General features: G+C 51.2%; 1 protein-coding gene and 1 long non-coding RNA gene across 2 annotated transcripts in view; both read left to right on the plus strand.

The window, feature by feature from the left end:
• LOC110201790 (uncharacterized) overlaps positions 1 to 17,596 on the plus strand; it is a 38,459-nt gene that overhangs the window by 16,203 nt on the left and 4,660 nt on the right. The window lies entirely within an intron of this gene.
• Positions 7,933 to 17,579, plus strand: LOC144456629 (uncharacterized). Its single transcript, XR_013485632.1, has 5 exons — positions 7,933 to 8,022; positions 9,550 to 9,606; positions 12,890 to 13,016; positions 13,295 to 13,390; positions 17,432 to 17,579. It is a non-coding gene; the product is annotated as an uncharacterized LOC144456629 (long non-coding RNA).

A 17,596-nucleotide genomic window follows, 5' to 3' on the forward strand; every position in this document is an offset into this window, starting at 1 on the left:
AGAAGTCAAGGAGAATGAGGACTATAAAGAGTCCTATGTTTAGCTATTGGAAGATATTTGATAACTTTGGAAAGACCCTGGTGGTGGTGTAGGGAAGATGCTGAAAATGGTTGATTAGTCACTGAGAGGAGAGGAAGTGGAGGAAATGAGGATATAAAGCTTTTTCAGAATTTGACATCAAAAAAAGAAATAAAGGACAATAATTTGAGGGACTGACTGAATGAAGTAAATATTTTTTTAAGAATGGGGGAAATCCCAGCACTTAGCACAGTACGAGAAACACATAATAAATGTGTGTTGATTGATTTGGTCATGTTGCCAGCAGTGTAGATTAAAGATAACAGAAGGGGATGGTCAAAGGTGTAAGCTGGGTAGAGGATCCAAAGCACAGACAGGGTTGGCCTTGGTAAGGGCCACATTTCTCTCTGAGACTAGGGACTAGGGTTAGAAGCAGAGAGTAGTGAGACTCAAGGTACCGAAGTGACAGGAAGAGAGAATTCCTAATAGATGGACTCAATTTTCTTGGTAAAATAAGAGATGAGGTCCTCAGCTGAGGAGTCACAGAATTCAAGAGTTAGAAAGGACCCATCCCCCAAAGGAATCCTTCCTACATTATCCTTGACTAGTGGTTGTTGTACCTCCTCTTATGGTGGCCCTTCCACTTCTGGACAGCTCAAACTGCTATGTTTTCACTGACACGAGGACAAAGGTCCTTCTTTGTAGGTTTTACCCTCTGCTCCTGATCCTGCCCTTTGAAGACAAACAGAACAACTCCCTTCTCGTGACAGTCCTTCACAGACTTGAAGCCACCTCTCATATCCCTCAAAATCTTCATTGTTCTCCATGCTCAATGGGCCCATTTCCTTCACCTGAATCCTCATCTACCATGAACTTGCTATCCTGAAGAAAATTAATGTTATGCTGTATCATTTGATTACTTTGTAATCCATCCTTTCCCCATCTTGTCAAACCCCATTGCTTAGTCTTACTCAGTTGGCAGTTACTAAAGGTGTGGGGAGTAATGTGATCGCTTCTAGCCCCCAATGCATCTGCTCATTAACCAACTTGGGCTAGGCCCTCCCCAGGGCACAAGTCTCCTGTCCTTGCTTTTCTTCATCAAAGTTAAGGTTGGCTTGGTTTCCAAGGGGGAGGCCAGACTGGGAGGAACCTGATTGAAATGGCTTTTGTTTTTCTAGCCAAGATTGCTAGAGGCAGCTGGGTTAGAGATACTGGAGTGGTTTGCAGTTTCCTTCTCTAGCTCATTTTACAGATGAGAAAACAGGCAAACAGGGCTAAGTGACTTGCCCAGCTCACATAGCTGGTAAGTGTCTGAGGCCAGATTTTAACTCAGGAAGATGAGTCTTCCTGACTCCAGGTCCAGCACTCTAACCACTGTGATGCCTAGCTGCCCTAAGTGTCAGAGAGGACCTTAATCAGCCACATCTGGAGACCAGCCAACTTTCCCCAGCTTCACACTAATCATGTATCTGAGGATTAGTCCTGCCCTCACAATTGGGAAGATGTGAGAACTCAACCCACCTCCATTAAAACGTCTACCAATTGGCATTGTCTTGCCTTTGCCAGGAGAGGTCCAAGTGATATACTGTCAAGCCAATCAGAAGGAAGACATACCTAGGTTTAAAGGGCCCTGTTGGCCATTCGTTGGTCATTAAGTGAAGCCACTGACCCAATTTATTGGTTACTGGCAAGTTAATCATGTTCAGTCCTGGCTTATTGCTGAGGTGCCAATGGGACCCATTTTACTAACAGTAAACTTAGTAAAATGATAGGATCCTTTGATACTGTCCAGGTTTCACAGGGATACAACAATGATGTCAACACAACTGCTCTGTAGACCTTCAGTTTGGTAGTCAGTCTAATACCTCTTCTCTCCCACACTTTCCTTCGGAGCCTCCCAAACCCTGAGAAACAGAATCGCTTCCATTTGAATTGTCTTAGGAAGATTCTGAAGATCACTTGGCAGGATAAGATACCAGACACTGAGGTCCTTTCTTGAGCTAAACTGCCAAGCACTCAAACTCTACTTCAGAGAACACAACTCCGATGGGTTGGCTGTGTTGTTCAAATGCAAAACATACACTTGCCAAAAGGACTATTTTATGTAGAATTCACACAGGGCAATCAATCATTCACCTGGTGTTCAGAAGAAGTGATACAAGGACACTCTCAAGATCCCTCTTAAGAACTTTGGAATTGATTGTGTGACATGGGAGACATTGGTACAGGACCACCCAGCACGGTGTGCCCACATCAGAAAAGGTGCTGTGCTCTATGAGCAACGCAGAATTGAAATAGAAACACGAGATGTGGAAAATTTAGAGAATCTCCCCAAATGCTTGGGAGGACCATTTGTGTTAGACCATTCTGAGCTCGCACGGGGCTCATCAGCCACAGTCAGACACACTGAAACTTGACTCTAGCACAGGGATGGCATTTTGGTCCTCTACAGGAACACAGGACAGCGACCAACCAGCCAACCATGATCGTTTGATGTGAATTAAAATCAAACTCATCTTGCCCTAGAGAAATCTCTTCCTCAGCATCATGTTACTTACCATGACTTTTAACTGTCTTGGTTGTCCTTCTCAAAACACTCTCTAGCTTTTCAAAGTCCTTACACCATGGTCCCTAGAAATGAACACAATGATCAAGAGGAAGTCTGATGAAGGCACTCTACAATGGGATTACCATTTCCATGTTCCTGGAGACTCTGCTTCTCCTAATGCATCCCAAGATCACATCCCCCCACCTTCGGGGGGGGGCTTCCACATCACACAGCTAATTAATATTGAGCCTGCAGTCCACTAAAATTAGTGAATTGATACGGGAGGTGCATAGGATTACCCAGCAGCAGTGAAGGTCCAGGTGAGATGGTGTAACATGAGTTTGTAGTGGACTCAGAACAATGGTGTCATTTTCTCCCTCTTCATTCAGCAGCACTTGTGGAAGGAGCAAAGGCTTGATGGTGAGGCTTGGCAAAGCACAACTGGCAATATGATAAGGGGGCCAGAGACTTGAGAGAAGAGGCCAGTGTACAATTCAACAAGTATGAAGAAACGAGTAAAGTATAGCTAGTGCGGGGAAGATGACCTGGGAAAGAACAGAGGGGCCGGGGGATCAGAGGGCACAGTGTGGATGAAGAGTAGTAGGGTTTCGCAGGGACATGGCAGAGGTTAGGATGGACAGGAAGTCTTTGAGCCAGGTACTGAACTCTGAGAAAGGAGACAGAATGATCTGGGCATGTAGGATGAGAAATCAGTGGAGTGAAAGTCACCAAGCAATGGTGGAAAGGAAGAGGGTCTGTAAGGGTCTGGGAGGCACCAATGTGGTGGGAGGTGGCGGGGGGGAGTATGAAGGAAAGATCACCTAGGACTGCAGAGGTGACCAGGGTGGATCTGTCAGAGGCAGGACTTCACACCAGATCTTCCTTAGAATGAGCCTTTTCCAACCCCCCTCAAGAGCAAACAGACTCACCCCAACTCCCAGTGTTTTCCCTAACGTCTGGGTGAAGGGTGTGTTATCGCTCTGAGGTCTTGCAGTTGTAATGGCCATGCTTTTGTGAATGTAAATGAATTGATGTTGCATAGATGCGCGCGTACACACACACACACACACACACACACACACACACAGCTATTACATGTGCACACATATCTATGTGTAGCTGTGCGGTTGATTGACCAAGTCTCTTTTCTCCCTAACCTTAGAATGATGAAGTCTTGTCTGTTTGTTTTCTGTCCTGGAATCTAGAGCAGCCTCTCCTTGTAAAATCTCAAGGGAAAGCTGTCAGTGCCTTAAAGCAGTGATTCTGTTGTCCAGTAACCAAAATAATGAACCTCACAGACATTCCCTTTGCCTGGACTCAGGCCATTTAGAATGAAGAACTCATATTAATGGTCTGTTCTCCTGCTTGCCCATGCAGTTTGTTGCTTGTAACTCTTTTGCCTTACACTCCTAACCCATTAAGATGGCTCCCTGTGTAGAAATTCCAATAATGCAAATCACAGCCCAGGTGAAGTAGTGGTTCCTAAAGATAATTAGATTTCTGCACCTTGATTAGAAATAAGGAAGACAAGGCTTCTAGGCTTATCTCTGCCATCCCATCTAGATTCCCTGGGACTGCAAAGTTCTCCTATCCTGGATGTGGGAAAGATGGATTAGAAGGTTATAGCTTAGAGAGCTGGAAAGGACCTTCAATGTCATTTAGTCCAACCTTTTTAGTTTATAGCTGAGGAAACAACCCAGATTTGTGATACCATAGGCAGAAGGTGACAGTCAGAATCTGAAGCCAGGTCCTGTCATTTCAAATCCAGCATTCATTCCACTGGACAAGCTGGTGAGTCGACTGGCACTAATGCCCTACCTGATATTTCCTAGCCTATAACTATATCAGGCTATGTTATACAAATTATGTCTCATGTGATCCTCATAGCCCCTCTACGAGGGAGGGTCCATCATCCCCACCACCAGCATCAGCTGCTCTGCTTGGTTTCAACTCCATGACCCCATACCCCTGCACCAGGTACCCTCTGGCAGGCTCCTCCACGTTCAGCTTCCTTTGTGTTCAGTCTGCCCACATTACACTGTAAACTCCTTGAGGGCAAGGACTGGCCATCTTTTTCTTACCTGTATCCTTAGTGCTTAGCACAGCGTCTAGCATGTGTTTCTTGACTTCATTACCCAGTGGATTGTACACGGGGTTTTCTTGGCACGGAGACTGGAGTACTTCGCCATTTCCTTCTCCAGTAGACCACCTTTTGCCAGAACTCTATCCATTGTGACCAGTTCGTCCTGGGTGACCCTGCGGAGCACAGGTCACTGTTTCATTGAACACCAGGCCCCTCCACCATGACGAGGCAGCGATTGAGGAGGGGCTCTGGCACAAGAGGCACTTTTCTCCCATCTTTCAGAGCTGTCTATACTTAGTGCCTGCATTTCCTTTTCTTCCACACCAACCCTCCAGACTCACCAATGCCAAATCTTAGTTGCTAAATCATAGGGCTTTTAATTGTTTTCCCTAGTCCTCATCTCCATGACCGCTGCAGCACATGCTGCTGTTGACCACCCTCCTCCCTCCCTGGGTTTCTGTGACCCTGCTTTCTCCTGGCTCTCCTCCTACCTTGCTGACCCCTCCTCCTCAGTCTCTTTTGCTGTATCCACATCAATATCTCTCCTCCTATCTGTGAGTGTCCGGCTCTCTTCAATTTTCTCGCTACACTTTCATTCTTTTATCAAATGAGATGACATTTGTCAAGTGCTTAGAGCCCTGCCTGATGCATAGCACTGCTGAATAAATGTTTGTTCCCTTCCCCGCCTTCTCACTCTCAATGACCTCCCCAAATCTCATTGTTTCAGTGATCATTTCTGTGCAGATGATGCAGGTGATCACCCACATCACCAATTGTCTATTTTGCATTCCCAGTGTGATGTCCTGTAGGGACTTTTAACTCAATATCTCCAGAAGAGGTCATTATCTCTCAGCCCAAAATTTGTTATTATCTTCTTCCCCAAACTCACGGCTTATGTCAAGGACACAACCAATCCAGACACCCAGTCACGCAACTCTGGACTCATCGTCCACTTCTTAGCTCTCCCTTACCCCCACCCCCACATCAAACCATCCGCCAAGTCTCACTGATTCTCCCTCCACACCATCTCTTGCATCTGTTCCCATCTCCCATGGCCAACAGTCAGATTCAGGCCCATGTTGTCTCCTCTCTGCAATCCTTCCTTTATACAGCTGACAAGGAAATGTGGGCAGTAATAGCACCTCCCTCAGAGTGTTTGTGAGGATCCAATGAGAGAACAATGGAATGTGCCGCACAGATGCCGCCGTTCCTGAAGCACAGGTCTGATTGGGCGCTCCTTATCACCTCTAGAACAAGTGACCATCTCATCCATGGGGCATTTAAAGTGCTTCCACCTGGCTCCAGCCTGCCTTTCCGGACTGACTGTATGTTATTCCTTTGCCCACACTTTACAATCCAGCCAGACTAGCTGACTTGCTCAGCTAGCATTCCATCTAAAGCATTCCATTTCCTACCTTGGTGTCTTTGCCCACACTGTCATGCAATGACTAGAATGCTTTCATTTTTCACTTTGGCATCTAGGAACCTCTAGCTTCCTTCAAAGCTGACTTCTGGTGTCCCCTTCTTCATGAAGCCTTTCCTGATTCTCTCCCCTTCCCCTTACGGTGCCTCACCCCTGAAATTACATTCTGTAGAAAGCTTAAAACTGCACTAAGACTTTTTGGGACACCCTGCATGTAGACATATTCTCATAGACGTAGAGCCAGAAGGAAGCTTAGAGATCATCTATAAGGAGAATTTTTTTTTCATTTGAGGCTCCAAGTCATTCCTTCTGCAACTCTTGGTTAACTGGAAGCCTGTCTTCTGTTAATATTAGCCTCACCTGACCAAGACCATAGGATGTGAACATTTGCTTAAGACCTTAGCTAAGAAGACAGAGGAAGATTCTCAGCTGTCCCTGAGTCAGGGGCAGCATGTAATCTCCCCCACAGCCAGCCTACTTGAACCCTCTACAGAGTCGGCTTGATTAGCTTTGTTTGTGCCTGAGATTATGAATCCATTGAACTAAACTTGTTCAGCCTTCATCACACTGAAGGAAGGGTGGGATTACGGCTGGCTTTCGTGGCTTGAGAGGAATGTGCGACATTGCAACACGTACAGGAATTCTTTCTCTGCCACCCGGATGGAATTTCAACCAGAAGAGGCCTTGTTTGAATCCTCATTGTGCAGAGGCAGATTTTTTAGTCAGCTGAATTTATACTTAAGCACAATGATAAAGCCCCAGTCTTCCTTACCTCCTCAGATTCTGGCAGGTACATTTTGGCAGCAGTTACATGAACTCAGAAGGAGATACTGTGCCCACAACGATGCCAATGCCATCATTCTACAGGTGAGGAAACTGAGCCTCAGGAAGGTTACATTACTTAAATCACACAGCTAGGGAGCATCCCAGCAGGACTTGAACTCGGGTCCTCTCCTCTCCAGGCTCAATGTCAGTGGAAGCCTCCTGAGGGCAGGGGCGGTCCTTGTTTGGCAGCTAATACAGGCTGGTTGCATGCTGGTTTAGGGCACCAACCCCTTCAGTGTGGAAGGCAAGGTGGGAGCAGGGCCTCATGGGCAGGTGTCAGAGGTTAGAGACTCGGGGAAGGCACAGAGTCGCCCGGTCAGAGGGGGGTAGAGCGGACGCCCCTCCCCCCAACCCCATCCCCCCTCTCTAGGCCCGAGGCCTCCAGATGCGGGGCAGTTGCCAGTCCTAGAACAGAGCAGCCTCACGGGTGGCCACGAGCAGCAGCTGCAGCAGGGGAGGAGCAGTAGGGTCTCCGAGCATGCGCTCAAGCGGCTCCGGCCTCCGGACTACATTTCCCAGAAGGCGTTGCCTGCCACGTGATCTAGGCTGCAGTGATCGCGCGTCATTTCCGTTCACTCGTTCTTTTCGCGCGCGCTCTCTCTCCTCTCAGCCGCCTCGGCTCCACTCCGTCCTCAGCCGCCGCCGCTGAGGTCTGAGTACTGCACTCCGCGCCAGGGTGAGTGAGGGCCGGAGCCTGGGGACGGAACGAGCAGAGGAGGCTGAGAAGAACCAGGTTCCAGCTTTCAGAGCCTCGGGGAGGAACGAGGAGGCGGAGCGCGGCCAGAAGATATGCATGTGTGCGCAGTGCGTGGCCACGCCCCCGGGCAGACGGGCACTCCCATTGGTTCAAGGGCGGGGGCGTGTCGCGGCAGCCAATCAGCGGAGGCAGCGCTGCCCCGCCCCCGGCCCTGGCGTCCTGGGCTCCGCGGGGTCTGTGGCTGGTGCCTGGGGCCCCGGGAACTGTCCGGCCCGGCGGGGGGTCGCTCCGGCTGAGGTCCCAGGGGCCGAGGTCTGCGTCGTCATCCCGGCTTCTTTCCCGAGGGGGGCCGGGGCGGCCCTCCCGTAGGACAGGGAGTCGGGAAGCGCCGGATGGCCTCGGGGAGCTTCCGCGCCGGGGCCCTCCAGGTAAGTGCGGGTCTCCCTTTCCCTAGGGTGCTCCCGGTAGTCCGGTGCCTCAGTCTCCCCACTGCGGTCCGGCCGTGTCCCTCAGGGGCTCGAGACCAAATTCGAAGCCGCCGCCTCCTTTTCCAGGCCCCCGCCCTGGCTGCTTCCTCCCTCCCACTCGCTCTCCCCCCATTCTGCTCAGCAGAACCCCGCCTTTGGGGCTCCCCCCCCAACCTAGGAGGGCTTGGCTGGTTCTCCCAAATGTACCCCCATATTTGCTCCCCAGTTAGTCTGGTTGCTCCTCGAAAGCTTTCCCCAGAGCCTGGCACACAGTGGGAGCTTTAGTGAATGCATATTGGCTGACTGACATTCCTTCTTTCCTGGTCCCTTCATGCAGGAGTTCCTCACCTGGGTTCTGTAGAACTGAATTTACATATAGCTGGTGTCCGTCCCAATGTCCCCTATTCCTGTGTCTGACACATTTAACATTAGTCTGACGAAGTCTACGGGCTTAACCAGATTGCCCTCTACTCCAGAATATTGGGGCCACCCTGGGCCCAGTTCAGAGCTGGAAGGGCCTCAGGTCCAGTCGGGCTCTGCCCTGGTGGGGCGGCCATCGATGGGTGATTGGGAGTGCCAGCCCCAGGAACTCCTCCCGAGCCAGCCGTTCCCCGGGGCCCCCCTTTCTTCCCACCTCGGGCGCCCCCTTCACTTGTCAGGGTGATCAGGTCTCCAGGGTGCTTGGTACCAGCCAGCTGTGCCCTGAGGGAAACAGGAGGAGCCTCGGTAACAGGGGAAGCAAACATCTGTTTTGTTTCCCAGGGTAAGTCTGACCAAGCACAGCCTGTCGCCTCCCACCCCCACCCCTGTTAGGAGGCAGTCCAGGGAGTGGCATCTCCATTTTACAGATGAGGCCACTGAGGCCCAGAGAGTGCAGGGGACTTTCCCAAGGTCTCGGGGAGAGCCAGCATTGTCCTATCCTCCCGTCCCAGACTGCTCACCCCCTCACAGGTGAGAAGCTGAGGGTCAGCCAGGGCGGGTGGTTTGCTCAGGATCACACTGATAGTAAGTGCTGGAGAAGAAGGGTAGGAACCCATCCCACCCCTCCAAGCCTTGTGTCCGTTCTGGGTCCTCCCCTTCCCATCCAAGACCAGTGGGACCCCCACTCAGGCATGAAGCACACTGCAGGGGCCCAGAACTGGGAGGGGCTTCATCTTTTCCTGGGGATCAGTCCTGTTCTCCTCCTGTGTGCCTGGCTCTGTGCTGGGCTTCCAGGTCCTGCCCTGCCCCCCTTGTCCTTGTCTGGGCCTGTCAGGAGGTGACTTGGGCCTCAGGGCAGAGGGAGGAAAGGAAAGCTACCCTCCCTCTAGGGGCTGCTGCTCCAAGAAGAGGCCTTTGTTGAGTGGGGGGGATGGAGACACAGGATGGGCTCCCACCTGCACTGCTCGCTTGGCTGTGGAACCACGGGATCCCCTCTCTCTCAGCTTCAGTTTCCTCTTCTGTAAGGTAGGATTCCTAATAACTGTCATGCCTGCCGCCTTCCCCCAGGGTTGTCGCCGTTTGCTCAGTAAAGCCCTGCCTGATGGTCCAAGATTATGAGCACAGGTAAGAAGTCTGCTGGCTTGGCTCACAGGTGTGGTTAAACTAGAACCTTGGGAGAAATGCTTGGGAGCTCAGTCAGTCAAGAAGCATTAAGGACCTGCCCTGCACCAGGCTCTGGGTTACAAAGAATGGCCAAAGACAGGCCTGGTCTAAGGAGTGAAAACCCAATATAACGACCCATTAACATTCATTGACTCCCAGTCAGGCAGTGAGCCCCCTGTGCAGCCACATCTGCGCCTTCAGACGTCCCACTTTCCTCCTCTTCTCAGTCATCTGCCTTGGTGTCCTCAGACTCTCCTTCTGGAGGGCTTCCTCCCTCCTAGGCTGACTTCACCAGGCAGGACCCTCCCTCTTGGTCAGAGTTACCAATCACCTGCCCATCATGGGCCCCTCATGGAGCAGCTCTCCCAGAGAGCTTCTGACACTCTGCTGTCTTTCATTCTGGGAAAGACCATGTCTCCTTCCCAATTTTCAGTCTGAGCTTCCAGTGAGTGTTTTACTTCCTGGGGTACAGATGCCCTTCTTCCCTCCCCCCTCCTTGGGGCAGGCTGCACACCACCTGCTGACAAAGGTCAGCTTCCTTGTTCCAAATCCTTTTTCTTTTTTTCTCACGGGAGCTTGGCTTCCATTGGTTCCTGGCACGTTCCATCATTCCTTTCACTGTGGAGTCCCTTCACCTTCTCCTGAAGGTGTGGAGCCAGCCCTCACCCTGGGCACACAAATCCCCTCTGCTGAGCTAAGGCAGCAGCACAGAGGGCAGAGTCCACCCTGCTTCCTGGGCGTTTTAGAAGCTGGCCTTGGCTTTTGAACGTCCTCTGGGTTTCCTTGCCTGCCGCATCCCTGACATCTTTACAGCCTTTCAAAGATCTCGGAAGGAGTATGAGGCCCAGATTTGTTGGATGTGACCAGTGTAGGAATTTGCTTGACTTTGCAGATTTGTTACAGGGGTTTTCTTTTTCTTTTTTTCATGGAGAGAAGAGTCAGGATGGGAGGGAGAAAAACTAAATTTTTGTTAAATAAAAAAATTAACTTAAAAAAAAAAAGAGAGATCTTGCTATCTGGATACGGCTGCACCCGATTTCTCCTTTGTCTCTACCCCTGCTGTGGGGCTGCACACATTGTCCTCTGGGGTGAGTGTGCCCTGGCCCTCTCCAGCCTGGGCAGCTGCATCTTCCCTCAGACTCCTAGTACACCCTGAGGGGGTGGGGCTCTCCATCCTTATGACTTTCAGCTCGAGCCCCCACCAGTGGGTGCTCGCTCCATCTGTTAAGGGCCGGTGACATTTAGCCACTTAATATCTGGGTGAACATTTTGCCCAACACCTTGGGGCATATTCTCCCACCTCAGCCTTGGTCTCTAGAAGAGGCTCAGCTTAGCTCACCTGCTACTTTCCTGGGTGTCCCACCAAGTTCGTATCCAAAGGCAGCATGGCTGCCAGATGAGCCCCAGTGGCTGCTCCCACTGAGCCTGGGTCCCGAGGTCACTCACTGTGCCTCTGGGCACTGACATTGCTGGCTTGAGATGCCAGATTGTGTGAGCACCCTGGGATGTTTGGGATGCACGAGATCGGAGGCTGCCGCCACCAAGGACTTAGGGTGGCCTCCAGGGGAGAGGGCCTTATGGCATCTCCCTCGTAGACAGACACTGCGAGCCAAGGGGGCGCCAGAGTGGCCAGGACCGACTCAGGCTTCCCCGAATGCCCATCTGTGAGCCCCCTCCTCCACTTGAGGCCAGCTGACCTGAGTCAGTCACAGAGTATCCCTGCGCTGTCCGTAGTGTCTCCTGGACATCCTCGAGTTGTCACTCATCTTCCCTTTTTGGATTCACCTCAGATGTATTTCGCTACTTTGCTTTGCTTACCAATTTGCCAGGAAAGAAGGAAGAAGACATTTATTAAGCACCATGTGCCAGGCACCGTGCTAAGAGATTTGCAGATATCCCATTTTAACCCCCTGGAAGGCAGGTGCTATCACTATCCCCTTTTACAGATGGGGAAACTGAGACAGGCAGTGCCAGGTTGCCTCTCTGGTAAGTGTGAGGCAGGTTTTGAACCTGGGTCTTGCTCACTCCAGGCCCAGTGTTCTGTGCACAGTGGTGCCCATGGCGGCCTTGGCCATTGCTGACTGGCCCTACCCCGAGCCCCTCTCTTGCTTGCTACCACAGGCTTCTTTTCCCTCAGTCATCCCTCAGAAGAGCAGGCAGGAGACAGTGTCTTTGGAGATTGTTCTCCTATTCTCCCTCAGTTTCTCCCAGATTTCCACTCCCCATATTCAGTACCAGTCCAGACACCTACAAAGCCCCTCTGCTGTCGCCTTCTCCTCGGTGAGCTCAAGTCTTCCAGCCCTTTCCCCCTCAGAAGCCGACCCTCAGTCCGTCAGCATCGCTAAGTACCTACTGTGCACCAGGCAGCGTGTTAAGCAGTGGGGCTACAAAGAGTCCAAACCAGCTTCCATGCCCTCTAGGCGCGGAGGACAGTGTGCGGATGACCAGGTTCAAAGAAGCTGGCTGAGTCTGAGGGAGGTGGTCTCAGAGGGGCCGCCATGCAGAGGCCAGGGAGGCTCGAGACCCCATAGGAGGCGGGTCTGGATCTGCCAGTGCCAGTGTGTGGAGGGTAGCAAGGTCTAGGCTGACTGGAGAGGTAGGAAGGGCTCTGAATACCAAGCAGAGAGCTTAGCTTTGGTCCTCCAGGTAATAGGGACCCACTGGTGGTTACTGACCATGGGGGTGAGGGTCAGACTGCAGTGTGGGGCACTGCCTGGCTGTGCGGCCCTGCGCAAGTCCCTTCACCTCTGCCTTGGTGTGCTCAGCTGTAAAATGGGGATAAGAACAGCCCTCCCTCCAGCCTCCCACTCGGAGCCTGAAAAATGCCGAAGGTGAACAGAATTGGCTTCCATTGCTTAGACTGTGAAAATCCTACTTTTAGATGAGATATTTATGCTGAAGCCCGTTTGTCCCCTTCTCCCCCTTCTATTTGGGGTTTATTACTTGTTCTGCACAATTTTATGTGATCTCTTTGGAGTGAAAATGCAGCATTTGGTGCCTGCTTCCTAGGGTTGCAAACTAAGTAAGGTGCTAGAAACAGGAGCTGCTGGTCTTTTGTCATGACATGGCATGATTCAGAATCCAGGACAGCCTGTGCATACAGCAGGAACCCACTAAATGCTTCAGCCAAGGCACTGAAGCCCAGACACTGAGAGACACTCCCTATGCTTCCTTCCCGTGCCCCGTCTCCTCAACATTGATAGGAGGGATCCCTGGGTGAGCACAAGCATCTTTGGTCTTTCAGCGGCCAGTGACCTTCCAGGACGTGGCCGTGGACTTCACCTGGGAGGAGTGGGGGCACCTGAGCCCCGCCCAGAAGGAGCTGTACCGGGAGGTGATGCTGGAGAACTACAGGAACCTGGTGTGCCTGGGTAAGGAGGCTCCCCCAGGCCCTTCCTCCCCTGGCAAGTGCCATGACAGGAGCAGAGATTGCCAATCCTCAGGTGGCCAGCCTTTTCTCAGCTTCTAGGTCAAATGAAGTTCCTTTCTTTCTGATTCCAAACCCCCATGTGGCCCATTTCCTATGACTCCAGTGAGTGTGATGTTGAAGCCCTTCTGAGGGCCCCTCCCAGCACGCCCACTTTCCAGGGCTAAGAGTGGACTCAGAGGGGGCTGAGGGCTCCAACTCTCTCCTGTTTCCAACGGGCAGGGTTTGCCGTTTCCAGTCCAGATGTCGTCTGCCAGCTGGAGAGAGGGGAAGGACCTTGGATGCCCGAGGGAGACGCGCCAGGAAGCAGCCGTGCAGGTGAGTGAGTCAGTGCAGGCAGCTGGGTCAGTCGCATAAGGGGAGGCACATTGCAGGGGGGCCAGTGACATCTCCTGGCAGCTGCCCGGCGTGTGGAGAAGGCCTTCAGCGAGGGACAGGGCTTCCTCCCCGCGCTCTCTCTGGGGACCCCATGTGCCTGCCTTGCTGCCCATGCCTGCGGATTCGTTCTGTCTCTCTTGAGCAGATTTCATTGAATTGACCAAATGAGTGACGGTGACGTCCTCTTGGCCACCCTGACCTCGCCCTTTGCCCCTTGGGACCACGGGCCGCAGTAACTACTTTCTGTGCCCAATTGTAGCTGGTGTGCCACTGCTCCCTTTGCTCTCTCTCGGGTGGCATTTGATTGAAGTCTTCCCATCGTCCTTGGTATTCTTGGGACACGAGCCAGAAACGCACAGTGAGGGCCTCCCCAGGCCAGGACTCCTCCGGGGCTCATCTTCAGCCTTCGGCTGTCTGGCCTGAAGCAGTGGGAAGGACTATCGGGATTTCTTTCTCATCTCAGTGCTGTCTTTAGCATCCTGCTCCCGGGCCTCAGGGCCCACGGGCAGGAACACTTCTCTAGCTCTCAGTGAGTATTGGTCTTTTGGCCAGAAAGATGGCACCGGCTCTCGCCCTCCCTGGCAGTGGGTGCCCTGGTCCTGGCTCTGCCCAGCTCCACCAGAGCTTCACGGTATCGCGGAAGCCAGGATTTCTAATGGGATGTGTTGGCCTCCCAGAGCTGATTTCATTTGCATTTGTCTGATTACTAGGAAGTCTGGACAGCCTTTCTTTTGGTTATTGATAATTGGGGGTGCGGGACTCTCCATTCGTATGCTTAAACCATTTCTCTTTCAGAAAATGGGTTTTACTTTTATAAATTTGTACAGTTTTAGGTTTTAAATGGCAGAATTTTAGCACAAATATTTAAGGTGATTCTCTCCCACTCCCCCATCTATTCCTTTTTTGTTTCAATGTACACACACACACACACACACACACACACACACATACATACATATACATATATCTTTGTTGTCTAAAATAGTTTTTGAATGTCCAAGCCATCCCTCTACTTCTGAAATTCATTGAATGGAACGCATGTTCCTGTCCCTCCTTTTCCAGCCATACTTCCCCTTGGTGTTCTCATTAGTTTGTTTTTCCACTTAAATTCCCCCCCACTCCACTTTCTCTCTGTTTTTAATCCCATTGGTGGTGGGATCAGTGTGCTTATGTGGCATGGGTGGCCACCCACGCCCATAGGCAGGCTCTTTCCATGGGCTCACCTTCCTCTAACATGTACCTATACTGGCTGGTTGGCATTCCCCCAAGCAGGGAAGCTGCTACAGGCCCTTTCAGGGAATAGGCCTTTCAGTCAGTCAGTCAGTAAACACTTATTCAATAAGTACTGTGTGCTAGGCACTGTGGTGAGCACTGAGGACACAAACAGAAAAACAGTGACAGTCCCTGCTCTCAAGGAGCTTCCGATCTGATTGGGAAGATGGTGCACAAAAGGAGGTCTGGGGAGGGTGACATGGGATACCTAGCAGGGCCATGATGTCGGTGGGGTCGAATCTGTGCCAAGCTGCTGATGGAGAACGGAGGCTCGGGGCCGAGTGGCTCTGCATCAGCCAAGGGGCTGGGGAGGTGTTGAGTGTGAAAGCTGAGTGGGTCTGTGTGGAGATGAGGTTTCTGGTGGAGAGTTTGTCCTGGGGGTGGTAGGGTGTTCCTGCAGTCCAAACCACGGAGAGAGTGACTTAGCCTTGAGCCCCCACCTGGACTTATTTTTCTATTCCTAAGGAGACATGAAAGTGACTGGGCATAACGTATTACCTAGCGGGGCCGTGATAACCACAAAGAAGCGTCTCTTCCTCACTACTCAGCAGGTGCAGATGCTCCAGCTGGTGTTCCCGACAGTCAGTAGCGTTCTCCTTCTGCCTCGGCTTTGAGAGATTCTGTTGAAATCAGCTTGGTCAGGAAGGAAGGTCTCTTCCTCTCATCTCCTTCTGAGTCTCCCGCCCTTGAGTATCTCTCAAGCTAGCGCCTTTCACTGTCTCTCATCATTTTCTAGTCCCTCCCTGACCCCGCCAGGGAAGGCACACTCTGTGTACCATCTCCCAGGAGCCACAGCTTTCTGCCCCTGGACGCTACAGGCTCTGAGCCCCTGCTGGCTCTTAAGAGGTGGCAACAGCTTCTTTAGTCTGTGAGAGGAGCATCAGGCAGAGGGGTTGCACATCAGATACGTCCATTGATGTGGGTGTTACTGCCAGATTCGTGCTGTTCTCTGTGTGTTTGGAGCTAAGGGACCTTGAGGAGGGCAGCCCGGTACAACAGAAAGATGGCTGGAGGTGGGGTCCAAGGCCCCAGGTCCAGCATCACTTTGCCGCTGCCCTGTGGTGTCCCCGCTTTCACTGCCTAGAGGGCGGGATTCCCTGGCAATGCTAAGGCAGGTGGGCAAACCCTGGCCCTGGTGAGGACAACGAGTCCTGCCCCCCGTGGCTCAGCAGCCAGACAGCCTCATCCCAGCCTTGGTCGGCACCCATAGGTCTCAGGGACCTATGGAGCTCCCTGTTGCTAAAGCACAAGGTAGAGACCATTAACCCCTCACCTTCAGTCCGAATCACAGCACCATGCCCACCAGGATATCAGGCCACTGCCTCGCTGGGAGATCCCCATGTTAGGGAGAATGGCTGGAGCTCAGACTTCAGGGGCCCAACTCTTGCTCTCCCCAAGATGGCTGCCTGTCCTCTCTATGGAGGTTGCTTGGTCAGGGCACTTTGTCACAGCTTGGTCGGCAAGTCACAGTACTGTTGAAAAGTAATGGGATGTCCTGGAAAGGGTACTGGAGTTGGAGCAAACAACCATGATTTATAATTCAGTTTTGACCTTTATTAATCAGCCCAGCAACCAATAAACATTTATTAAGCACCTACTATGTGGTAGACCCTGTGAGGATACAAAAAGAAACAAAAGACAGTCCACGCACTCAAGGAGCTCAAAATCTAATGGGGAGACAGCATATAAACAAACATATACAAAACAGGCTATATACGGGATGAAGAGGGAATAATTAGCAGAGGGAAGGCAGTGGAATGAAGAGGGAGTCCTGTAAAAGAGGTGATTTTAACTGAGATGTAAGGGAAATCCGGCAGCGGAGATGAGGAAGGAGAGTATTGCAGGCATGGGAAAAATCACAGCCAGAGAAAATGCCTGGCGCAAACAGAAGGAGGCGAGTGTCACTGGATCATGAGAATACGTGGAGAGCGTAAGGCAGAAGAAGACTGGAAAGGGAGGAGGGAGCTGGGTGAGGGAGGGCTTTGAAAGCTGTGCAGAGCATTTCTATTTGATCCAGAGGTGGGAGGGAACCTCTGGAGGGAGGGAGGTGATACAGTCAGACCGGAGCCTTAGGGAAATCATGAATAGTGTAACCTGAAGCAGATGGCTAAAGCTGTGGTTTTTAAACGTTTTGGTCCCAGGACTCCTTTACACTCTTAAAAACTACTGAAGACCCCAAGGAGGCTTTGTTTATGTGGGTTATAGTTATCTATGTCATTAATGAAATCTTAAAATATTAATTCCATTAAAATAATTACATGTTAACATAAATAACATTTTCATGAAAAATAACTAAATTTCCCCAAAAAAAATTAGGGGGGAAGTGGGCATTGTTTTACATGTGTTTGCAGATCTCTGTAATGTGTGGCTCAAGAGAAGACATTAAGCAGACTGATCTGCTTCTGCATTCAAGTCTGGTGTGGGTGGTTTGTTGTCTTGCCTGAAGTTTATAAAGAAAATCCAGCCTCATCTAGTTAAGTATTGGAAAAGGGAAGAAAGGCCAAGAAGTCTCAGTGCTGTTACAAAAATAGTTTTACCTCACAGACCCCTTGAAAGGGTCTCAGGGACCCTCGAAGTCCACAGACCACACTTTGAGAACCGCTGCACCGAATCAGTTTGAGCCTCTTTTTTTTTTTTTCCTTTTGGTGGCAGGAACCTGTGTGCGCAGCAGGGAATACATGGACTATTTACGTTTTTAATTTCTTTTAGGTTGGGAAACTACACACCAAAAGAAGGAGCTGTTGCCAAAGCTGGGTCTTGCTGTTGAAGTATCATTCCAGGAAGGACTAGCAGGGCATGATCCCTGTGTCTCCAGGATGGGAGAAGCCTGGAAACTTGATACCATTATAGAGAAACAGCAGGATGGTGAGGAGA

The sequence above is a fragment of the Phascolarctos cinereus genome, unplaced genomic scaffold (assembly GCF_003287225.1).
Source record: "Phascolarctos cinereus isolate Bilbo 61053 unplaced genomic scaffold, phaCin_HiC Scaffold_4;HRSCAF=312, whole genome shotgun sequence".
Classification (NCBI taxonomy): Eukaryota; Metazoa; Chordata; class Mammalia; order Diprotodontia; family Phascolarctidae; genus Phascolarctos; species Phascolarctos cinereus.